Consider the following 27,248-nt stretch of genomic DNA (forward strand, 5'->3'; position numbering starts at 1 on the left):
ACTTATGCTTGAATGATTTAAAAAAAAAAAAAAAAAAAAGACAGATGTTTCGGCCTATTTGCACAACAGCTCACTGGAAAATTCTAGGTAGCCCGCAAGGATAGTTCGTCCCTAGTTGAAAGTACCATTTCATTTGGTGGTATTGTACTTAGTATTTGAGTAATTACTGACGAATGAAAAATCATTAAGTGCCATAAAGTTGATATTATTAATATACTATCTAAAACAAATATTTTTAACAAAAAGTAGCGTGCACCTTACTGTAAATCTAACATGAATAAAACTATCTTAACATCCGGTATGTACATAACAAGAAAATAAAATTATTATTATTATTTCGGAAAGATAAAACTCAAATGGAATACTTCGGTGATAGTGTTCTTGCCTGAAGTCACCTGTCTGAAACAGAAATTAGTTTCAGACATTAATTGGAGGGATTTTTATTTTATTTATTTATGATGATTATTATTTTTTTAAAGGCAGGTCTAAGTTAGATGCTAAGTCTCTTGGCAAACCGACCCTAGAACACACGCACCTAAAGATATAAACGCGTATATTACTAACAGCATGCACCAACGGTAGAAAATAAAAAGATAACTACATTGCAGCCAACTTAAGCAAGATGAAAAACAACCTTGGAAAGATGAGTCGATCAAATTAAATTTGTAAGGTTTTTATTAAATGTACAGTAAGAATTTAAACGCTTTTATTTTCTGCAAAAACTAACATTTTCACATTTGAACCAAGATTTATCCTTCACTTTTTTCCCCTTTGATATGTGGCTGCCACCCACGAAAGGTTTTGTAAACCTACAGTACATTCGCAACATGGGTAGGTTAAGCTTTTTTTTTTTCTATTTTTATTAATTTTATATATACTTTTTGAATTTTGATTTATTTCTAACATTGTCTGGAAGCTCTACTCTAGAGATCAAACACGGAACTTTTTCGAGCTACTTAAGGCCTCTCTAATTACTAAGCGGAGCGACGAATTTATCTCCCACTTTTTTTTTTTTTTTTTTAAAGTAATTTTTAATTATTGACATATAAATCTGAAACATGTGTGTACGAAAATTTGAAAATTATCTCTGGAACTAGTATTGAAAAATTTGAAAATTATCTCTGGAACCAAAATGCTACTTTTTGGTTCTTTTATTGTAAACTTGATTATTTTTTCCCCAATTAAAGCATTATACAAATTGATATTACCAAGTTTGGATTACCAACTGGATTCCCAAGATTGATCATACAGCCAACACGCTAGCTTCCAATATGCTTATCACAGCAGTCGGAAGAACAACTCGTACAGAATTCGGAACCATTGACAAGAAAGATGATAACTGATTGGCGTGATAGTTCGTGCTGGGGAGGGAGAGAGAGAGAGAGAGAGAGAGAGAGAGAGAGAGAGAGAGAGACAGAGAATGCGAGTGTAAATTGTAAATATATATAAAGAAGAAACGATTCAGAGACACGCAACAATTTCTGAATCTTCTATGCATTAGATTAAGTCCTCGAGAGTAGGACAAAACTAGTCGTGCTTTTATTTATTATTATTAAAAAAATAAATAAAGAAAGAATATTTCACTCTAATTTTTGTATTTCTTTCAGCTTAACTAGTCATATAGAACTATTATACATGTTTCATCGCCATATATATATGGAAATATATGTATATTTCCAACCGCATTCTAGTAACACCATAAGAGGACCATATATATCGAATTTTCTCTTACCGTTTAGGACTAATTAAATCGGCAAATTCTTACAATGTGCAGCAAGCAGTTAATTTGCAAGGAAAATTTACGAAATGTAAATATTTTACTAGTATTTAAGAATATTGAACAGGCGAGCACTGCTGTCTTATAAACATACTCCTCTAGGTAGAGGAAATGACAAATAGAGCTCTAAGTGGTTGATGACTTTCATATGAAACATCACAACCCTGCTTCGTGGAGGGTTGAAGTGGATATTGCCACGTATCATCTCCAGAGCAGAGTTTCCGTTTTTGTCCACAGACCTTCTTTATGCATGTAGTAACAGTTACACCGTTGTTGTGCGCACTCTCCACACTGTAATTAATTATGGAGCTAACACCTCTATTCGAGGATACAGCAGTAAAACGGTTTCCGCAGACCAGCCGTTAGATGGTACCTGTTGATTCTGCTTTGCTCAGCTAGCGAATATCCCTGCTTCTGCTTACCTTGTCAGACTGTGCCTGAAGTGGGTTGAGTATAACAGTTTGCAGGAAGAAATGTCGAAACTACGCTTAGATTAGAGCCTAGGAACTCTGTTGGAGTCGTGTGCAGAAATTCTTCATCTCTGCTGCATGTTCTTGCTCTACTAATTTTCTCAATATTCTCCCATGAGTGTTAGCATAACAAATTATAGTATCACAGCGGTTAAAATAAAATTCGAGCAAAAAAAAAAAAATATTCAAAAATATTGTTGTTGTCAGGTCTGAAAAACCTATGCCAAAGGTTATCAGACTACACTGGCTCGAGATTTCTATGCCTCACTTCATTTGTTATCTTTGCTGTTCTAATTCTGATAGCTGTACTGAAATTTTTGATTCTTTAGTCCTGGAAATAGAATACAGTCTAATTACCCAAACAATACGATAATCTTCCTTGAGCATTTCAACCGCCTAATATTTCTCATGGACATTTCAAGAGAAGCGGAATCTTTCAGCTGGCAGTAACGATTTGTATTAATCGTTCACCCGCCTATCAAAAGAATGAACAACCCTCACCATTCTCAAACACCCTGGATCTTTTCTTCACCAGCTCCATCCAAACACATCGTTGTCATTATCTTTTCTCTTGACAACTCTGACCATCCTTATTTCTTTTTCTACAGATGGTCATTCTTCCAGCTAATTTCGACCTCGTTCATTGTAATGCCATTGGTCATTCCGAAGAGCATCCCAATTGGCATTTCTATTCCACAGTCTGCAGTTAATATGATCTAAGCACTTGCTTTAATCAGATAAATGATATTCTTGCTGGAATTTGTGACTTATTCCCCAATCCACTCAAAACCCTCATATCAGTCAGAGTCCCGATTCTCTAACAAATGTTCCAAAGTAGTCCAAGAGATAAATTTAGTATGCATTCAGTGGTTCAAGTTAAAAACCATGGGCTCTCATTTAATTTACACGATAGCCCATAAAATATCACCAACAAATCCAAAGCAGACTTTATAAGTAACACATGCAATAAGCTTATCTTCTGCTCTAATGGCAATAGAGTCTTCTGGTTTCTTGCCAATGCTGCTGGGCAAAACTTCTGGCATACCATGTTTCCACATTTCTTTCATCCTGATGATACAATGGTTTCTCTTAAAGATGAGGCATGCTTCTTGGCACCAGTCTTTACCTTCAACTCGAAACAAGAGTTTCGATGACCAAGGCAAATCTCCCACTATGACACACCCACACTATGTGAGTTTTCTGATGTACCATGAGGATGACATCAGAAAATTATTCGGCCTTGATACTAATAAGTCACCTGGTCCAGCTGGTATATCTCGAGTTATGCTAAAATTTAGTGCTCCAGAATTGAGATCCATCCTGTATCATCTATATAAGATGTCATACTTATCTTGGATCCACTAACAGCATAGAAGCAAGCCTTTATCCAGCCTGTTACTAAAAAAAATGAAATACAAGTCAGCCATCAAACTATACTCCCATTGCCCTAACCTTAATACTCTCGAAAGTGATGGAGGTCATCAACAATCAACTTTTTCGTTACCTGCAGACCCCTCGGTTAATTAGCGATCGGTAATATGAATTCGCCATTCTCGTTCTACATCAGACGTCCTTGTTAAACGTAACCATTTCTGAACATAGGTCACGAAAAGATTTGTAGAAATGCATTTCGTTGCTCTTGATATTTCCAAAGCATTAGATGTTGTCTGACATCGGTCTTCATACCAAGGTAGCATCTTCTTCTACCTCTTGCATTTTGCGATTGGATTGCCAGTCGTTCACTGCATATCATGGTGGTTAGTTTATCATTAGATTTCTTTTATCAAAGTTGGAGTATCCCAGAATTGTGTACTCTCGCCTCCATTCTTCCTTGTATAGATTAATAACCTAATTTCAAATTCTATTCATACTTTTTCTGATGGCAGTACTTTCTGTTCTTCTTTTTTTTGAGAAACAATAGAGTACTCAAATAATTCAAGCTTTAGTATCTTCCCACCTAGCGTCTTCAATCCAACCTTCTCAACATTCTTAAGTGGAGTGAAGATAATCTAGTGAATTTCAATACTATCAAAACACAGACCTGTTTTGTTACTATGAAGAAAGATCTTACTTCACTCCATCTTACTTTTGATAATGTACCAAAATCCAGTCAAGAGCAGTTCTTTCTTTTCTTGGGCTGACTTTCACATATAGCTTATCCCAGCATAAAAACATGACATTCATAGCCTATTCAGCCTCAAAAAAAGATATCCTTTTTCGTTTTCAAAACATTACTTCGCTCCAGCTCAACATCTAACACTTCATAAATCTCAAAACCAAATAACTTAAGAATATTGTACTCACAATACGGGTAGTACACCTAAGAATTCCCAATTATATACAGATATTGTTACTACCATTAGATCAACAGAACTTGCCGTTACCATTAGATACAGAACTTGCCGTTACCATTCTACTCTGCTTCCCACTAATCACGGGCAGTCACTGGTCAACATCCATATATATAGTTCAACTCCAAACATATTAAACCGACATCTCATCGTCTTCTTTCGTTCCACATACCACTATTCTTTGGAAGAGCCTTACCCATACTGAACATTCTTTTAGTGAATACAGTCCCGAGCTTTTTAAGAAACGTTAGAAGATTTTTTTTTATCCTTAACCACTCGCCCACGCATAACACTGCTGTATTATAGGTTTTGTGACCTCCCATGCATGAAAATAATAATAATAATAATTATTATTATTGAAATGTCTATCCATAAATGACTGCACAACGGATGAGAATGTCCTTTCATTGGGGAAAAAATGTGGGTTTGAATCCCGTGTGAAAAGTTATACTTATGAGGAACAGTTATGCGGCCTTCAGCTACAGGCAAATTAGCCACTCTCACAGGATCTCATATACGGGTGTAAAATAAGGTACAAAACAAAATTAAAATCTCCCACAAAATACATAAACCACCAGGAAAACAGACCATTATTAACGGATATTATCCATTCGCCTCATGGCCTTAGTAGCTTTGGGATAATCTTAGCCAAACAATCAGCCTGTCCTATTTTTTTATACAAAATCGTTTCATACATATAAATATGAATAAAAAAAAGGAAGATCATAAAACCATATTAAAATAAATATCCTGTGTGATTATCTAATTATAATTAATAGCATCAGATTCAAAAAACAGTTGTAAAAAAAAGTAATAAAAAAAAGAGAACTGCTTTTTCATAGAAGTTTCAATATGCTGATTTTATAAATTATATGTTATATAACATTTTTACAAAGAGTTTCTAAATCAAACTAGTTGAGTATAATATCCGTAGATTGTGAAATGAGAATAGTGAGTTACAAATGCGTAGCGAAACAACGAGAGAGAAAGTTAGGAATCTAGGAGGGGATGCAAACATTAAACTTATAAAATGTTCATTATTCATATTCAGAATTACTCACACATACTGAACAGTAATATGTGGAATAAGAAGCTTATTTACAATTCACAGTGTTAAAGATTTAAGTACCTTGTCAATTCCTTATTGGCAGTTTTCAATGGCAGTTTTCTCGAAAACTCTCTCACGTACTAAGTTTTTATATGCACGCAGTTGACTAAACTTGGCAGGTTTTATAGGATTAAGCAATCGTTAAAACGAAAACAGAATACATGCGCTACCTGCTTCTCATTAGTGTGCCAAGACGGTGGAGGTCCTGTACACTGCAAGGAAGTGATCGCATATACTATACCTATCCACTCACCTCTTATAGTCAGGAACGGGGCCGTTTATCGGACATGCTGACTAGGATCAGGAGCGCGCTTAGTAGCACGTGTTTGATGTGGCTATCAGAAAGAAAATTAAGAGGGTTCCCAAGTAAACTGTATTCGCGGAGGGCACACAGTTATCTCGCGGCATCCCGTGTGGCCGAGATGCACTGTTGCTGAGCCCCTGACTTCCCACTATAGAATCATGGGAAATAGTGAAGTGGTTCCAATCGCTCATGTAATCAACTAAACTGTAGCAATGAACTTTTCAACTTTCCTTCCCTACTCGAAAACATGATGAGCTTTTAAACGCCATCACTACTTATAGAGAAGCGATGCAATAGCTCGTTATCAATCACTTGTCAGTCTCAAAACAGAACTATAATTATGGATTAGGGTAATGAAAACGAATGAAATTTCATTGTGAATTTTGAAGTAAACTTTTCAGTTTCCTTTGTTCTTATTAAAAATAAAAATGCGAGTCGTGAAAATTTTTATAACAGTTATTGGTTAAAGCAAGTTTCCTAAATTTTTTCCCTGCTGCCTCTCTACAATTGCTACTGGGTTTCTTTCCAGGGAAAGAAGAACCTGTGATCACGTCTTTTATTGGATTTGAAAACCCCAGAAATTACATAAATATCCCAAAATTTTATTTTATTTTCCTCCATCCAAAGTAAGAAAAGTTTTAATGTTACTCGATAAATTATTATAATACATGAAATTATACTTATTTCCAAAATACGACATTTCTGAATAAAGAAAACAATTTTTATTCTAATTACACTCTAGCAACGCTGGAGCAGATTCAATTCTCATTCGTCACCATATTGCGAGGTATATCAGCTATCGTATTATTTTTTTTTTTAACTTTAAATTCCTCAATGTCTGATGCAAAATCATTTGTTTGGCAATATTTTATTAAGAACTCCAATAAATAAAGTGCAAAGTGTAAAAAGCGTGTTCCAAATTACTGTGCCAAGGTTGGTCAGGCTCAAACTTTGCACTAGCATCTGAAGCAAGAACTGCTATTATTCGAGACAACACGGAAAAGAATTTCATGAATTTATTTAATGCATGAAAACCATTCCGTCAACTTCTGTTTAATCAGAAAGTGCATTAAAAACAAGCTGAAAACTTGTCTCAGTGATAGAAGAATCAATTGTCTGTGTTTTTAAGAAACTATATAAAAGAATGAAATTATTTTTCTAATGAATTTTATTTATTTATTTTTGTAATGAAGTTTCTTTTTCTTTTTTAATTTGCAAATGCATTTAATTACAATTAAAGAAATATATTTTTCCTGTTATTTGTACTCTGCTGATGAATACCGTGATAAAATTGTGTTTAATCAATAGCCATCACTGATGGTGAATATAATTCAAGTATTACAATGAATAAATGGCCATTAATCATAAGTAATTAATTATTCTAATTAGAAAAGGGTATCTTATCACCGAATAATAAACTACAATTCTCTTAATATACCACCATTACCCGGAAACAAGCTCCCCCCCCGAGAATTCCCGGGGTTAAGAACACTACATGCAAAGAGAAACCGAGTAGGGTAATTAACTTAATTTTCGTACGTCTTCTCCAAATCGACTAAATTTATATAATTATCAAAATAAATTACATAATCAAAATTTTAATAGATTATTGGTATTATGCTAAAAGAGCTGTTGATAAAATTATGGCGATTTTCAAAATGTATTTCTTTGAGCTTCTCTTGAAAAATTCAAAATTTTCAAAAAATCTGATATGTGGCTGAAGTTTAATTCGTGTATAATATAGAAATTACGGTAAATGATAAAGGAGGACTATGTAAAAAGAAGCAGAAAAAACATTTAAAAAAATGTGTGAAAAATAATCCACGGCACAAACTGAATATCGACGAAATTCTCTATATATTTACAATATGATTCCGGCATAAATTCAACGTCATTAACAAATAAGGTTCAAAGCATCGCCTATTTAAGAAGAAAATCAGTGAGGACACCAAGTTTATAAATGGGTAATCTGATCTGATAAAATGGTACCGCTATTGTCGGATATCGGTTTTTTACGATGACAGAAGACGAACGGTTCAAATCGCAGAACCACGGTCCGGTAGGCAGGAGTCCTTGGCGGTTGGCAAGAGAAAGGGGTAGGGCCCTTTGTGTGTGTGTGTGTGTGTGTGTGTGTGTGTGTGTGTGTGTGTGTGTGTGTGTGTGTGTGTGTGTGTGTGTGTGTGTGTGTGTGTGTGTGTGTGTGCGTGTAAACAAAAAAATATGATCTAATGAAGAATAATACATGGATCCCAGGTCTACTCGATCTGACAGTGTTGTTCTAGCATTTGGGGTGGTGCACTCTGCACCGTCCTAGGAATTCTATATTAAATACGAGGATAATCCGCTTAAGAGATGACCCCTCCCCCCCCCTCTCTCTCTCACACAGACTCCCTACAAACTTTCTCAAAGACTTTCTGTTTCTGAATTATGCCTCCTCCCTTTTATTTTTTAAATTTTTTTTAAAATAATCGGCGCGCTGCCAACTGCTTTTCAGATTAATCTTAGCATTACAGATGCAATTCGAATTTGGCTTCACAATTTAAAACTAGTTTTGCTTATATCTATCTCATATAATAATTGCCTTATATTAAATCTATGCTCTTTCCATAGCTTTTCTTATAGAGTACTTTTTAAGGACTTGATTATTCATATAGCTGACCAGAGCATTATTACGAAATTAACTACTATAGAGAAATTTAAATACTACATAATGCAAGAAGTCCGTCAGTACCATCCACTCTGCATTAGTGTCGTCTGCATTAAATAATGTTTCCCTATTAATATTTTAATTCTCTTGTCATACCATCAAAGTTACTTTTGTTGAAATTCTACCTTGGATGCTTTGTAATTATCATTTCTCCCTTCCTCTTAATTCCAAAAGGATAAATGATCGCTGTTACAGAATGATTGGAAGTAATTAATATGGTCCATTATTAATTTCTCTAATGTTATTATCAAATCCAACATGTTATTCCCCTCTGGCAGAGTCTAGTACATGTTGCTCCAGAAATATACTACTGATGGCAGTGTCAGCTCTTTCATTCTGCCATCAATATCTTTACAATTACACCTCGCCATTAATAATACTTGAATTTTCTTCATCTCCTTAAGTAATTGGCCCATATTATCACTGCTTTCTCCACCACAGTAACATACTTTCATCCTCGACTGGACAGGCCTAATTCTTTATGAGCCATACTGTCTCAAATCCTTGCTTCAGAGAGGAAAGCCATGTATTATCGATCAATGTACTAGCGATAAAAGTCCGTCTCCTCACCTTCCCTCCCTCCTCTTTTACTTATTCATTCTCTGTTAGCAGGAGATTATCCATTATCAATGTAAAGAAAAGGAATTTTTTAGTACGATAGTTAGACACTTATCTAAAATCTGGCAGGACAGATCAAATTTGGAGATTTTGGATGCAGCTTTGGTTTGGATGTTTAATGGCTTTTCAGCTGAAGGTAAGTTAGATATTCTCTCATATTGGAAAGATTCCAAACCCCCTCCAGAAAATCAGGTTTTTCATCCCCCGAAAACACAAATCGGCAAGAACACACACAATAATAGATACAATACATTAGTCGCGTCGGCCATAACTCCAAACAGATCAGGATGCAGCTGCTTTTTTTTTTTCTCAGTAGCCACTTATGGATGTGAAACTTATCTAAAGAACCTTCTTTAAGTTCTTAACTCTTTAAGATTCCATAATAGCACTCAAATCTACGATGTCTATGTAAACACAGTCTATGTAAACTCTTTTCATCTACAATTCAGAGAACTGAAAGACAAAACGTATTGTCATTTAAAATCGGAGGTGAGACTGAAGTCTTTACTAACAAAGTTAAAATGAAATAAAATTAAGAATAACCTGTCACCATTGAAAACTTAATGCATAATCTGATTAATGACAGTTTCTGATGCATTCACAATTAAAAAATTTACATTTTACGCAAATAAATTTTATTATACAGTAATAAAAATACATAAGAATGAACTCATACTTTTGAACAATTTAATTTTATGTCCTGGACAGCACTAAATAAAACTGTATAGTGGAAAACTAACCAATAACTTGACAACTATAAATGTAGTGTCTACATGGCACAGGCCATGGAGCAGGATAGATTATTTAACGAATTTCGATTACCTGAAAAGCTATGTGGTGGTGATATTTCCCTTCACTCGTTTTCGACCCCAGGTGACTTTGTGGGCATTGCCCACAGTGATTTTGGTGAGATTTTTACAGGGTAGTTCACTATTGCTTTCCCCAACTTCCCCAATTTTATCCGAGCTCGGGCAAGACTGGCATATGGCTGGGATGTATTCATGACTGTAATCCATGTGTGTTCACGGGACCAGTTTGCCTGTGCTGGGGGACGAAAAACCCGAGTTCCTTCGTGAAAAACTCCCTACCTCTGTATCAGACCGGCTGACTCACCTTTCGTTGAAAGATAAAGGTTCCTCACGTCACTGACGGGAATTGAACCCGGGTCATTCCGACCAAAGGGCTTTGTGTATACTGACTGAGCTACGGAGGCTCTTGAAAAGCTATACTAAACGAAAAATTGCATTTTGGATAAATTGTCAAACTTCTGTTAGTGTAAGATGAAAAGAAAATTTTCCAACACTTTTATAACGAAACACATTTATTCTGAAAATATGAAACCGAATAATTATCTCATCTCATTTTCCTTTTTTCCCTCTTTTACCTTGCGGTGTCGAGGGTTTATTAATCATCGGACCTCAAACCGTTCACAGGATAAGGTGGTCAGCCCTACGCTCCGGTGTATCCTATGTCCGTAGTGTTGAGTTCTCAAGGCCGGTTTGCCTGTTTTGCGGAATGAAAACCCCCAGGATAAACTGGGGGAAAACCTTACTGTCCACGTCCAAGACCGACTAACTTGGCTATGGCTAAGGAAGATCCTTCAATTTCTCACGTCACCGACGGAAATCGAACCTCGGACACTCCTTCCCCAGGCATATGGTTGCGAAGCGCACAGCCACTAGGCTAACCGAAAGGACTCGAAAAATTATAAAGGTATTTATTTTTTACCAATTATATTACAATGAATTACAAACAAGTGAAACAATTTTAATTAATACATATCGTTGTGACGGTTCTGAGGTATGAAGACATGATGAAATTGTCTGAATAAACATTTTTTACTATCAATGTGGTTAAATAGGGACACGATGAGAACCAGGAATACGATAATAACTTATTCCTAGTTCTCTCTCCAGATCAGAGCACGCCTGGCGCAGCTTTATAGAGAGAACCAGGGACATGTTATCATCCTTTTAATATCAGTGCAAAGGGCAATTATAGGTAGTGTGGCTTGGGAAAAAATCTCATTGGGTGAACGCACCGAACTGCATATGCTTCCTAGCGGAACCAGCGGAAACGAGGTTATGAACCCCTATGTTCGTCTGTATCCTGGTGTGATAGAGGAGACACTCATCCTATAACACCATAATGCTCATCCTCATCGAGCCAAGCGCTCGTCGACCAATAACTTCAAGAAGAGACTATAGTATGTATGGACTAGCTAGCTAGATCTCCTCATCTTAATTCTATTGAGCATGTCTCGGATGTTTCAGGTAGATATGTTGCTGCCCTCAATCCCCATCTCTACCTAAAACGCCGAGTGACTTAGGAGAGCTTTTCAGAAGAAATGGTTGCTGAGTTCCTGGACGCCATTATAATACATTCCATGTGGTTTAATAAAAGCCACTTCAATGTTGTACTCACGGAATAACTCTGCGACGATCAACAAAATTCTTTAATATGAAGAATTCTGTAGAAGAATACGTAAATTTCTGGGGTTTAGCAGTTTTGTAGAACATTTTTGGTATTGAAACATGATTTTTTTAAACATACAACAAATTTAATAAAATAAACAAGTATAACCCAGCAAGTTTCCTAAGCAGTCGGACTTACATCATCAGGAATATCAGCAAAAGTTATATACAAAAGACTAGAAAAAATTAATTACACATAGCAGATGTTATTAAATCTTCATAACTGGTACATGCGAACAAGTAAATATTATAAAAAAAAACGTTGATTAATACGAGTTGGAATAGTGCTAGTTGCTGTTGTCATGTTCTGTAGCATCGCACGTGTCGTATCCTAGGTCCGCGGCAGTTAAGTTTTTAATGAAAGTAGACCAAACTTCGTGTATGATTAAGCCTTGATTTCTGTTACTTTGTGTGTGGAAATTTGTCACCAAACTACTTGATGGACTGTGATAGTTGCGTAAGATGCCAAACCTAATTTATGCATTCTTCTTTTTACAACGTCTCTTACGTTCAGACATGCGAATCTCTCCAGATCTTCCCGTCTGTCATACATATCAAATGCCACAAGAGCAGTGCCTTTCATAAACGCCTGGTTTTTTTAAGGGGATGATGTGGAGGTTTGGTAGATATAAGAATCTGGAGATTGTCAAAAAAGCCACTTTAATGTTGTCACGGAGCAACTTTGCCAATTTGTCTTTAATATTCCTGATGAAAGGTAGCGTGGCTGCATTCTTAAAATCTTGTTTAAGTGAAGGAGGTGTATTAAAAATTTTGTTGATCGTCTTGTCTTGGGTTCATAACCATTGAGTGTGCGGTTATGCCATAGCGCAGTTCTTCATTCCTGTTAACTAATGTACTGGCCATATCGTATTCTCCATCTTTATGGAGAATACGATAAAAGAGTAGCATGGTTTAATCATGCTACTCTTTTGTATTGGATGATGGTGTGAAGCAGCATGTAAAAATCTTCCAGTTGCGGTAGGTTTTCTGTATCCTGAAAAGGACGAACTTTTTTCTTCATTTCTTTTTAGACAAGGATATCAAGGAAAGGTAATTTTTTGTGATCTCCCAGTTGGAGAGTGAAATTTATATGGGATGAAAGCTGTTCAGACAGTCTTTGAAATGAATTGTCATCAACTGTTCCTGATCAAATGAAAAGATCATAAATGTAACGTAACCAAGTTTTTGATTTCTTGAGGTAGTTTTTAAACAGCATTCGTTTCGAAAATTTTCCATAAAACTGTTGATCGAGGCTGGAGACGGGGGGGGGGAAGATTAAAACATCACGAGATAGAGCATACAATGTCCAGTACGTCAATTAATAGAAATGCAGTACTGTGCTACCTGAGGCATAACCTCACACTCAATGGTTATGAACCCACAACAACGTCAATACAATTGCTAATACACCGCCGACAATTCCTGTACTTAAACAGATTTTAAGAATGTAATCACGCTACCTTACATCAAAGATTGTAACAGATAAAGTGGCAAGGTTGCCCCGTGAGTATAGCATAAAAGTGGCATTTTTACCGTTGCATAAAATCTCCGGATTAGATCTGCAACAACCTCCACATCATCACATGAAAAAAAACAGACATTTATGAGATTCATCGCTCTTGTGGCATTTGCTATATAGGGACCAAACGGAAAGGTCGCAGGAGATCCGCAGGTTTGAACGCGTAAGAGACGTCGAAAAACGAAGACAGCATCAATCAGGTTTGGCATCCCATACAATTATAACAGGCCATCAAATAGTTTGGTGACAAAAATGCTTTATGATCATAACTGTTTTACAAGAAAGTTCAAGGAAGCCTCCTAAATGCTGATCCACACAAAACATAACAAAAATCAAGGCTTAATCATACAATCAAGTTTGGTCTGCTTTCTTTAAAAATGTAACTGCTGCGGACCTAGCATACGACATGTGCGATGATAGAGTGTGTAACAGCAGCAACTAGCATTGTTTTAAAACGCCGCGACGTCGCAAGGAACGATACAAAAAGGATGGTTGCTTTTTATAATCAAAGAAATATCGATTTATTCCTTTTCATACGACATTTATAGTTACAATATGGATGCAACGACCTGCTATAATATAATTGCAACAATCAAAATTTATATCGCAATTTCAATGTTAGATCCAATCCTAATCAACCGTAAATTATATTAATACTTTGGTATTAATAATATTAATACCAAAGTGAGGCGGAGTATGCGTACCCCTGTGAATCCAGGCTGCTGAATTTATAATCACCTGCTACAGTCAACCAGCGATCTCTGAAGTGAATGTTAGTGCGCAGATCACACGAACCAACGACACGAGCAACGTAATCTAGTTGTGAGGGAATCCCTTTATTTTTTATTTGCAATAGTATCGTGCACTGGCCTACAGTTTTCTGCTTTTCTATTCAATAAAATTAATAAATTCATTATTAGTTTTAATAATGTAATTAATTATATAAATACATTTTTATAAAAATTGTTATTAATAATCCTGATTTATGCTCTCGCGTAGACCCACACCGTGTAGGCATTCGAAACCGAAATACCTACGGAATAAGTTGGTTACTCCTTATTCCAGGGTGTCTTATGTCTGTAGAAGTGCGTGTTCACAGGACCAATTTGCCTGTGCTGAGGAACGAAAAACCCGAGTTCCCGGGTGAAAAAACCCTCTACCTCCATTTATGAAACCAGCTAAGTCACCTTTAGTCGAAAGAGACCAGATAAAAGTTCCTCACGTCACTGACTGGAATCGAACCCAGGTCTTTCCGACCAAACGACTTCGTCTATACCGACTAGTTTTAATAATGTAATTAATTATATATATATAATTATGTAATTAATTTAATAATGTAATTAATTTTATATATATATATATATTTATTATCATCATTGTGGACAACTCCAAGTAGTCCTTAGACTCATCGAGGGAAGCCCTAAAAATCATGTCAAGAACTATTCAGTATTCGCACAGTATCTATCATACTTTGTTTTGAACTAACTCATAGTGATGGCACCCACAACAGACTCTGGCAGCTTATTCCACTCATTCACCACTCTCCAAGTAAAAAACTAGTTTTAACAGGCTTGCTAAACAAACTCTTGCTCAGTTTCAATGGATAGCCCCTAATTCTCCCACTACCAGACCTGTTCTGAAAAATTTCCTCTGAATTAATCTCATAAAATCCCCTCAATAATTTGAATCTCAATCATATCACCCATTTTCCGCCTATCAACCAATTTCTGTAACCCACAAATCTTCAACCCGTTCTCTTAAGGTTCATTCCATAGATCAGCTACCATCTTGGTCACTCGCCTCTAGATCTGCTCTACTTCCTCCCCATCACCAAGCAAGCCTGGCGCCCAGATCTTCATACAGTAGTCAAGATGAGGTCTTATCGAGGCTCGATAAAGAGGAATAATAACCTGCTTGTCTCTGCTCATTAAAGTATTCTTCAGTAACCAAGCGATCTGATGAACTGATTCAGCCACTTTAGCTATGTGCCCCCTAACTTCAACTTCCTATCCACCAACATTCCCAAGTCTCTGGCTTCGTCAATTTCCTGGAGTACGGTTCCACCAACGTGGTATATTGCTGATAATCTTTTCAACCCAAATTGCACAACCTTACACTTTGCCACATTAAACTGACATCCATTCTCCTTTAGCCCAGTCTATCCAAATCATCCTGCAAAATTTTGACATCATGTGTATTTGCTATTGCTCTACCCAACTTTGCATCATCAGTAAATAAATGAAAAGTTCCTTTCAGATCCTTTCCTATATCATTAATGAACAAATTAAATAGCGGAGGTCCAAGAACAGAACCCTGCAGCATACCGCTAGTCACAGGCTTTTTTTGACCTCTACTCCTGAATAAACTACTCTCTGATATTTCTCCATCAACCACTCTCATATCCATCTCGCCAACCCTATATCCATCCTCATGTGCTGCAGTTTACTGATTAGAATTCCATGTGGCAACCTGTCAAAGGTCTTAGCAAAGTCCAGCAGTATCACTGCAAACCCATTACCCTCATTCAATTTAGCCGTCACTGTATTATAAAACGTGGGCAAGTTACTGGCATGATCTACCCTTCACAAAACTGTGCTTCTCCTCTCCACTACCTTGACTGCTCCTGGTATTCTGATCGGTCGGTAATTTGCAACAGCAGTCTTGGAGCCACCTTTATGCAATGGAACTAGTTCCCCCTCTTTCCACCCTTACGGGACTAACCCAGAGCTGAGACTTAAATTAGACAATATGGTCAAGGACACTGATAATTCCTTTGCACCTTCACGTAAAACTCGAGCTGGCATACCATCCAATCCCACAGATGTATTCACATTAAGGTTCTGTAATATACTATTCACCTCCATTTCACTCACCTCAGGTCCCATATAAGCGATTGGTTCAACTCATTCCTGCAATATCACCATCTAGATGATATACTCTTGCAAAGTGTTCACTTAGTAATTCTACTATTTCGATTGATTCAGTTACCTCCCTACCATACTGTTTACCCAATGTTGCTTTCTAAGACAAGAAATATAAAAATTCTGATGAGGGGAGAAAATTCCAAGAAAAATGGGAATTGAATTACTTCTCCACCGAAACAAAAGACAAAATTGTGTGCATTATTTGTAACGAAACAATTAGTGTCGCCAAAGAATATAATACAAAAAGCACTATGATAAATTTCACAATGAACAATATTCACGCTTTGAGGGTAAACTGAGATAAGAAAAATCAAAAAGTATGAAGAATTCATTTCGAAGTCACAAGTATTTTCAAAAATTATGAAAGACAATGAATCAGCAGTAACAGCGATTAGGAAATCGGCCATTTATTGGCGAAACATTCCAAACCTTTTAGTGACGGTTCCTTGGTTAAGGAGTGTATGATAAAAGCAGCCGAAAACGTCTGTTCCAAAACCGTGCAAGTATTTCGATATTTCTTTGTCCAGAAGTACTGCGTTCGAAAAAATAACCGAAATGGCAGATAATCTGCACGATCAGTTTCAAGAAATATCCGCAAACGTACAGTGCTTGTCAATTGCGTTTGATGAAAGTTTCGAAATTCACGACGTGACTCAGGTTGCTCTGTTTCTTTGGGATTGCGACGACAATATGAATATTACTGAAGAATTCTTGGAAATGATTCCCATCCATGGAACCACTACAGAGGAAGATATTTTCGACGCCGTGTGGAGCTTTTTGGAAAAATACCAACTTCCTCTGAACAGGCTCGTAGCTGTGGTAACCGATAGTACTCCAGCAATTACAGGCAACAATAAAGGTTTTGTACCAAGACTTGCAGCAAAGTTAAAGGGAATGTATCCATTAATTCCATAACTGCAATCTTTAAACTGCATAGGTTCTGTGCTCCAAAGTACTGGAAATGAGCAGCGTACTGTGAACTTCATCCAATCCAGAGGCCTCAATCACCGTCAGTTTGCACAATTTCTTAAAGAATGCATTCGAAGGGCTACCTTATTAATAACACAGAGATTTGTTGGTTATCTGGTCATAAGGTTCTGAAAAGTTTTTTTTTTATTTTTTATAGGAGATAAAATTGTTCCTAGAAACGAAAAATCATAATGTTGCATTTCTTAATCATTTTTAGTTGATATTACAGGACATTTGAATGATATAAATGTCAAACTTCAGAGAAAAGATAAGTTAATAATTCATCACACATGTATGATGCACTGGCAAGTTTTAGATGTAAATTGGTTTTGTTTCAAAATCAATTAAAAGAATAAGAATCAACGTTTCACCTTTTCTCAACATTTCCCAAACTAGAAAAGATTATAGAAGAATATGATAGGCGATTTAAAGATTTTAAGAAGCAGGAAGAAGTTTTTTCGCTTTTTACAGATTATCTTTTTTCCTTTAATTTCGATAAAAGCTCCTATTCAAATGACACTTACTGATTTCCAAAATGATTCTTGGTATTTCTCTAAAAGAGAAATACCAAGAAGTCAGTGTTACAAAAACATACACTTTAAGTCAAAAATATCCGGAAATAAAATTGTTTGCGCAAATATTCTTTTTTTTTTTGGAAGCATCTATTTATATGAACAATTATTCTAATGTATGAAAGGTAACAAAACAGCCCACAGATCAAGACTAACCGATGTCAATCTTTCTGCCATAATGAAGGTCGTATGCTCTCAATCTTTGAGTCCAAATTTTGGCAAGCTGGTTAAAATAAACGTTGTGAAGAGGCGGGGAAAAAATAAAACACAATTAAATTACTTAAAATTAGTATAATATTATGCAAGTATATATATATATATATATATATATATATATAAATAATATATATATATATATATATATATATATATATATATATATATATAAATAATATATATATATAAATAATATATATATATAAAAAAAAACAGAAGTATTTTATTTCAACGCACACAAAAATTTTCAAATTAATTTACAGAGGAGGCTCTGTAAATTTTTGCGATGGTTATTAATGGGTATTTATACTTTTTCAACTATATAGAAATTAGATTTATTCAAATATTTTAATTTTGGATTAAATGCTATATATTGTAAATATATTCTTGGGTTCCCGTATTAGGCAATTGTTTGCCTGTAACGTTTTCAGGGGTTTCAAAAATCTTCTGCCCATCTCCTCCTACGTCTTCCTCTTGATCGGTGTCCCTTTTGTTTATATTTCCAGATAATATTTGGCCATTTGTCCTCATTTATTCTTTCTCCATGGCTTTTCCAGTTCTTTCAATGGATTCTGATATATTCTGCTATGTTAATTATGGATAAGTTTTCTAATTTCTTCATTTCTCTATTCTTCTATATCCTGCGAGCGGTCTTAGGAACTTCAATTCTGCAGCTTCCACTTGTCTTTTGTCCTTCTCCCAAAGTCCATGTTTCACTGTCATATTTCAAAATTGGTTTGCCTACTGTTTTATATAGTTTTATTTGGGTTGTTCTAGACATATGTTTACTGAAGTATCTATTCAAAGTTCCAGTGACTACTAGGAATTTTTGCTTTTTATATGCAATGTCAATTTCTCCATTGCGACTTATGTAATTTCCTAGATATTTAAATTTGTTCACTTGTTCGATTACTTTGTGTGGTTCTTATGTTCTTAGGAAATACAACATACGGACTTTATTCACACCTCTACCAAAACCCAGCTCCTTACTGTGACGACCTAAACCTAGACATAACAACCTAAAATATCCTGTGTCTACCAGATTTGGTGCAATTGTGATAAACCATACTTTCGCCAGACAGAGAAATCCATTGAGTTACGCATCGAAGAACACCAAAGGGACATAAGTTACGGGAGAACGCGAGTCAGTGCTCTGTCTAGCCATGTTCTGTTTTTCGCGAATTCTAATGAAGAGAACCGCACCCATCCAGTACTACGGGACAAGTCTAATAATATTTTCCGTTGTTACGATGAACTTGAAAGAAAGTAGAATCTAAAGAAATGATCCTTAATCCCATACATCTCAAGAGCAACCCGAGTTACAACCTATCAGACTGTCTTTGTGCTGCTATCCAATATTGGCATACAAGAGATTTTGAGCGCACGCGTACGCCCAACAATGAAGTCAGAGGGAGAATGTTTTTAAATACACAAACGTCGACGTATTAACATTGAAATGTATACGCTAATTTTTTGTGCTGTTTAGAGTTAATTCCTTTAAGGTTTTTGTTGGTTATTTCTATTACTGTATTTATTTTTTGCACCTGAAGAAGTCTGTTAAAGACGAAAGTAGTTGTGCCATTAAAATCTGCTTTTTATTTCCCATCTCGGTTTCCCAGTCATTTAATCCTTAAAAAAAAACGTGTACTTCAACCGAATAAATCAGTCATCTAACATATATCTACTCTATAATATAAAACAATAAGCCGTTTTTTTTTTTTGAGAGTTTTTTGGGTCACGTTTTTGTCAAGTTATTTGAAACTCAGGGGCTACCCTGAGTGTCGAGTCTTCAAAATCCAAGCAGAACCGGCCTGCCAGTCCGGAACTTGGGGGGTTGGGCGTCGGAATCCTCCCTTTCGAGTTTTCAAAATTCGAGTCACCAGAGTTCAAGGAGAACCGGCTACCAGTCCGGAACACGGGGGATTGGGCGTCCTAGGCGCCAGGGGACGGAGCCCGTAGTATATATATGTTGAAGAGATTGGTAATAAAGTGGATTATTCTTGAATAAGACATGGATTTTGATTTTTTCGGTAATTTCGTTATTACTGAAAAAAGAGAGCCAAAAGGCTTCACTTCGGCGATGCAAAATTATGCAAATTAAGTGGATATTGAATCCAACATTATTTCAAAGCCGAATAGAGAAACTATAAAAGTTTCGGCGGATCCAGACGTAAGCAAACCCTTCATGATAGGGGAAACTCGTAGTAAAGGTGGTGTAAGCTCTAATCACTATCCTTAGTATTTCCCATTATGTAAAACGCATCTCCTAGCAGACATGTATCATTAATTTTGATCTGTTAATTTGATCGTATGTTTTCTCATAATCCAGGAAGGCCATATATGTTGGTAGGTTAAAATCTATTCTTTTAATATGGGAATTTTCCCAGAAATATTACCTATTCCTTTTTCCTATAATTTGAGTGTAAATGTGGGATCCCTGCCGGATCTTCCTTTCCTAAAGCCGCATCGTTCTTTCCCAATAATTTCCTTAACCCATGGCGTTAATTTATTATTAATTATATCGAGGTATATTTTATAGCATGTATTTAATACGGATATTCCTTTGTAGTTTTTGCAATCCTTTCTGTTTCCTTTTTTGAACATGTTTATGACTATGGCTTTCTTAGATTCTTGTGGGATGTTTCCTTCTTCCCATATTCTGTTTAGGAATTTAATTAATAGTAATTGAAATGGTTTAGAGATGTATTTGTATAGTTCTGAATTTATTCCATCTTCTCCTAAAGCTTTTCTATTTTTTAGTTTTTCCAATATTTTCTTTAGATCATTAAACTATTGGTTCTTCATTTGCTTCTTATTACTTGTTTTATTTCAATTTGATTATTGTTTAGAAACTAGGTATAGTGATTGGTCCATTCTTTTGGGTATGAGCCTTCTAATTGTAGATTATCTTTTGTTTCTTGAGTCATTTTTTTAATGATTTTATAGCTCTTTAGTTGAGGTCAATTTATGTCATGCTCTAATCTCGATTCACATTTTTCCCAGCCTTGTCTTCGGATTTTCCTGGTTTCTCTTCTTGTTACTGCTCTGATTCTTTTATATTCTAATCCATTTCCTTATGGTTCCGTCGTTTAACCATTTAAGTTACGTTTCTTTTTTTCTTTCTTATTAAAGATTCTGTTTCTGTGTTCCAGGTTCTGAGTTCTTCCTTTCCCTTCGCAGTTGTATTCCTATGGCTTCATATGCTGCTTGTTTTACTATTTGTTTGATGTTTTGCCATTCATTTTCTATATCGGTATTATTTATTTTTTTTGTATGGTTTTTAAGTCTGATATAGTTCTCTGATACTATCTTGCTGTAAGTTCTATCTTAAATTGCACCTACTTTTGTTTTTGTGTTCTTGTAGTGTTTCTATTTCTCTGGTTTGGGAGCTAATAGTACTAATTAATAAATAATGGTCTCAGTCAATATTGCATCCTCTGTATACTCTGCAATTTCTTACCATCTTATTTAATTTATCACCCACTATTACAGTCAATAATGCTTTTATATCCTCTGGCTTTCCATGTATATTTATGCATATCATTATGTTTAAAGAAGGTTTGGTGATTTTCAAACTACTATAAGCCACAAATTCCGAGTTCTCTTACATTATTTTTATGGTGTTTTCTCCTTGATTACTTATTAAATCTTTAAATGTATTTGATCGAATTCTAGCATTGAATTCGACTGAAATGATTAGGTAATCTTGTTTATTTGTGTACCGAATTACATTTGAGATTTTTATAGAATTCTTCTGAGTCAAATTTTTTCCCTTCTTCGGATGCATATATTTCTATGATTGTAATAAATATTAAACTGTAGTTCTGAAGTTGTGTAGAGCTTTTAGATTTTTTTTTTCTTTGTTTCTGGAATTATTGCTATTTCTATTTTCATTTCTGTTAAGGCATTTTTTTATTTCATCGATCTTGTGATTGATGCCTCTTATGTTTACTTTTCCGATCCGTATCCAGTTCATATTCCTTTTTCCAATTCCGTTTGGGCTGTCGTTTTTATTGTAAACATTAATATAATAATAAAAACTTTTTTTGAGTTGTCCTAATCATTATACTATTATTTTTGTCTCGTAATAACTTGGAATAAATTAAATTTTCATTAATTTTCCAGTTTATTTATACTCCTTCTTTCACTTCCCTTCGATTCTAATTAGTGCAGCTTTATTTAGTCGAAATTTTTTTTGCGGCCCAATTGAAATACTTTTAAGGCAAATGGCTCGCGGTCCAATTGAGTTTGACACCCCAGCCATAGACCTGCCACAACGTTGTCACATCTCTAGATCCTTTCCACTTCTATATCCCAACAGAATCCGCATGTGACCTTATTGAAACCTGATATAGGGGAACAATCACCTCTCAATCGCTGTTTCATAGTGTTCTTCAACCACGTAATCTGATGTGCTATCTTGGTTACCTTTGCAATATATTCTCTAATTTAAACGCCCTGTTTATGATCACTCACAAGTCTCTGATCTCATTAATTTCCTGCAATTAAGTTCCATCAATATAGTACACACCTTGTGATCTCTTCCCAAAGTGCATTACCTTACATTTGTCCACATTAAATTGGCAGCAGTTTACCTTCGCCCATAATGCTAGTTTATGTCTTCTGCAGGATCTCTACATTACCATTTACCTTTGCCCATAATACTAGTCTATGCCTTATGAGGATCTCTACATCACCATTTACCTTTGCCCATAATGCTAGTCTATGTCTTCTGCAGGATCTCTACATCACCATTTACCAGTGCCCCTTCCTAGTTTTGTTTCATCAGCAAATTTAATGTTTCCCATCAAATCATTTCTCATATCATTGGTGTGCAAATTAAACATAGAAACAAGTACTGAGTGGGACATCACTATACATAACTCCTCCATAAACCGTATCTGTCACCGTTTAATCCAAATAACGATTCATATCCATCCTCATTTTTCCAATTAATGCAAAAGAGTTTAATTTGAAATCTTGTTAAATGAATTTGCAAAGTCTAGCAATTTCCCTCATCCAACTATACTGTCACTTGATTATAAAAAGTAAGCAAATTACTAAGGCGAGACCTACGTTTCACAAAACGATGTCCTTCATAGAGCATCATATTTATGGCTCGCCTGGTTGACGTACTCAACCTCCAGCCAAAAGGCTGCGGGTTCGAATCCCGCCGTGGGCATGGATGTTTCTGATTGTCTGTGAAAATACTAGTGCTGATGGTAGGTGGCGTTGGTGTAGTTGCGGTTCGTTGTAGTCGGTGGATTGAGTAGTGTAGACAGAAAGTTGTAGAATAGGTACCCTCCCTCGATAAGTCTTTGGACTCCCTGGAGGTGTCAAATAATCATATTCCTATCCTAGAAGTCCTGAATTCTTTCACCAATGATGACTGGCCCATAATTTACTATTTGTCTTGGAGCCTTCTTAATGAAGTGGGACTATTTTGCAAGCTTTCCATCCATTGGTACCTTCCAAGTAACTTCATCACTTCAACTTTTATTCTCCCATTGGTGAATGTCACATCTAGCATTGGAACATCTGTCCTGCAAAAATGCTCACTTAGTAATTCAACAATTTGGCTTGATTCTGTTACCTCTCCATCGTCAGCAATTTTAGAAGTCATCCTTCCAGTTAAACCTCCTTTTACTTGCCACATAGTAAATGATATCTTTAGGATTTCTTTTGAGCTCATCAGCAAACTTTCTCATAATTATCTTTGGCCTTCCTTAACATACAGATCATCCTTCTTGCTTGTGCCAGTCACGGGAATGTTGATGACCTTTTCTTTGTCTTCAACCAATTAATGACTTGTATGCATTCTGATACTGCTTTCTCTAAACACACCTTGACCACTTCCCATGCACCACAAACATCTTCCTTCCAAATTCTTATTCCAGAGCTCTGCTAAATGCTGACTCAACTTGCGATCACATGCTTTGTAATTCCTTGTATATTGCTTCTTAACGAATTCTTCATGTTGTCTGGCAATCTCCAAGGTCAAGATTACATGATCACTTTTTCCAAGCAGAGGCAGCGTAGCTAGTTGGTCAGTGTTCATTTTGGTGATGTTACAATCAGATTCATCATTCCTGAGCCTTGTTTGCTTCATTACATGCTGCCTCAGGTAATGAAGCAAATCATCTTTCAGCAGCTGTATATTCTATCTCCTTATCCTCCTGTGACCATTCCTCTTCCGAATCTGTACCCATCATGTAATTTGCTAATGCATGTCATCCATATTCTCATTTGTATCCCCCTGGATTATAGCATCAATTAATTACATATTTCATCCTGTTGTTTTCTACCTCCCACCAGATGTTAAAATGAACTTCCCTCTGAATCCCTAACCTGCTTACATACTTTTTTTTGGCTTCGTTTCCTCTGCTATCATTAACAAAATACCCTTCCTCCCATCCTGTTCCTTCTGAAAACACCATATCCCTATGACCATATCATTCTCAGTCAACGAAATCTCACTAATGCATATAACTTTTGGCTAAGTTGAGCTAACCTATGCCCAAAACTCCTCACTCTTATTTCGTTTATTTCTGGCATTAATAAACATAAATTGCAACCCCCTTCATCCTACCTCCCTTTGCACCATGTTGCTTATTCCACTAAAGGAAAGAACTTCGGGTGCTACATTTAGCATTATGTGATCACTGTCCCATTTACTATCTTTTAGGCTGTCAGGTCCTAAGTTCGCCCACATCTCCCATAAACATGTTTCCCTGACTTTCCACATCTAAACTCACACTGAACACCTCCATCAAGAAATCTGACACCAAATCCATTCAAATGCAAGTCATCGCCCTTATATAAATCCTTCCATCACTCACTCCATACCATTCCTCCTGCATAAGGTGTAGCACTGATATGATCGTTGGCTTGTCGAGAGCTCCTGAAAAGATTAGTAGTATTTTGTATTATCATTGGCAATTTTACTAGAATTTTACGTAGTATTGTTTGCTTTTTGTTTCTTGGTGGGTCTGCGCAATTTTTGTATGTTTTCTGTGTTATTTTAATTATTATTTTTAAGATAAGATAGCGTACATATGGCGCCGATAAAAAAAATGGCGGCAAGGTCGCCATGTTTGTTTAAGAGTTTTGATGTAAACGAATTTATGCAATGTGCTGTCTGTGAGATGTATGCTTTGCAAAGGGCGGTGGGAATCTGGTTAGATGGTGATAGTGGAGTTGATATGTGCAGAAAGTGTAAGGAGAATGAGGATCTTAAGTGTGTTTCGGGTGGCGAGAGTGATATCGTTAACGATAGTCAGAATGTAGAAAATGGCGGTGTGATAGAGAATTGCGAGGTAGTGCCAGATAGGTGTGAGAGCGTTGTTGAAAGTGTAAATGAAGGTAGAAATACAGAGCGAATGGATGATTTGATTGATAATGAAAATGGTGAGATAAATGCGAGTAGTAAAATCGCACGTTTCAACGGAGCGATACACAGAGCAAAAAGGCAACTGGAGCATATGGAAAAATGTGCTGAACCTACCGACTAATAAACGGCGAAAGTCTGTTAAAAATAATATAATGTTCGTAAACGTCAATAAAATGAAGGAGCGAGTGCTGTATGGGGATTCGCTATTAAGAGGTGTGATAGTTGAGAGTTTGACGAAATCGTACCAGCCGGGGGCGAACATAAAGGACGTCAGCGAATCTATTCGAGTGCAAAAACAGAGGGTGAAAGAGATGATAATCGTGGCAGGAACAAATGATTTCAAAGAAGACAAAATGGAAATGATAGAGGATGTGAGGGAATTACTTGACGTAACAAAAGAGAAGAGTGAGAGAGTTAGGATGGTGAGTATTTTACCGCGGTATGACAGTGAAGTGTTTAGGAGGGCCATAATTGCCAATGACTTTATGCGTGGGTTATGCATGGAGAGTGGTGTGGAATTTGTGGATGTGTGGAGTGAGTTCGTTGGGCGAAAGGATTTATATAAGATGGATGGGTTACATTTGAATGAAGCTGGTGTACGGAGGCTTGAAAAAGTATTGATGAATGATGTGGAAGTGGATGTACAGACTCAGGGAAACTAGATTTATTAAGGGGGTGGGGAAAGTAGATAAGCAGACTTTAGGGAGGCAGTTGAGTGTATGAATGAGTATAATATGCCCGAGCGAGTACGAAAGACAACAAATCAGAATGGGATAGTTAGTATAAGGCATCAAAGTAGGGATGGGACTAATGGGCTTCTGCAATTCATGAACACTAATGCCAGAAGTATTAGGAACAAGAAGGAGGAGTTTTTGGGCTTGGATGGCACTTCCAGGCCACAGGTTGTTGGTATTAGTGAAACATGGCTGACAGAAGATGATAAAGCTAGTGGGATTAAATGCGACGGGTATAGTGCGTTCAGGAGTGACAGGGAGAATAAAAAGGGAGTAGGAGTGTTATTGATGATAGCTGATGAGTTGCAGCCAAGGCGTATAGAAGTTGAACTGCAGGATAGAGAAAAGAGCACATTTGAGGCTGCTTGGTGTGAGATAGAATCTAGCAGAACAAAATATACAATTGGGTGCTGCTATAGACCAGGTGATGGAACAGATGGTGGGGATAGAATGCATAGGCAAATAGAAGAAATGAGTGGAAGGAGGGTAATTATTATAGGTGATTTCAATTATGGTAACATTGACTGGAAGGAGCAGAGGGCACACGGGATGAAGGAATTAGATTTTATGCAGTTATTAAGGGACAACTATCTGTGACAGCATGTAGTGGAAAATACCAGGGGGAGGAGAGTGCTTGACCTAGTAATTGCAACTGCGAATGTGGCTGTAACGAACATGACCATGTTGCCACCAATTGGTGAGAGCGATCGTAAGGTCATGATTTGGGAGGTGGTAAAGGAGTGGAATTTCCAATTAAAACAGGATATATGTGGAATTACTGGGCTGGTATGATAAGCTTAGGAGTGTGCTTGGCTCAGTGCCACGGCATGTAAAACTGCAAGGGCTGGATGCTGATAGTGCATGGGAGGTGGTTAAGAAGTGTTTGCAGGAGGCAATGGTTGACTCTATACCAAGAGCCCAAATAATAAATCAAGTAGGGGTTAAATGGATGAATAACACTATTAAGCTTGAGCTGCAAAAAAAAGAAACAATTGTGGAGGGAATTTAAGGAGAAGGTGAACAGCAGGCGCAGGAACAGTATAAAGCTAAGGCGAGGATGGTATGAAAAATCAAAAGCGGATTACGAAAGAAAACTGGCCATGCAGGCTAAAGAG

The 27,248-nt window shown here is 36.4% G+C and overlaps 1 protein-coding gene across 3 annotated transcripts in view; it reads right to left on the reverse strand.

Annotated features, from left to right (window-relative positions):
• LOC150094505 (monocarboxylate transporter 12-like) overlaps positions 1-6,144 on the reverse strand; it is a 191,830-nt gene extending 185,686 nt beyond the window's left edge. For 2 of the 3 annotated variants that reach the window (XM_090411879.1, XM_090411880.1), the window contains exon 1: positions 5,728-5,945. The gene's annotated coding sequence lies outside the window, so the exon portion shown is untranslated. The other variant, XM_090411878.1, reaches the window with a different exon arrangement.
• Positions 6,145-27,248: the final 21,104 nt, after the last annotated feature.

The sequence above is a fragment of the Typopeltis vanoorti genome, chromosome 22, assembly GCF_054136105.1.
Source record: "Typopeltis vanoorti isolate ZY-2024b chromosome 22, IOZ_Tvanoo_1.0, whole genome shotgun sequence".
Lineage (NCBI taxonomy): Eukaryota > Metazoa > Arthropoda > Arachnida > Uropygi > Thelyphonidae > Typopeltis > Typopeltis vanoorti.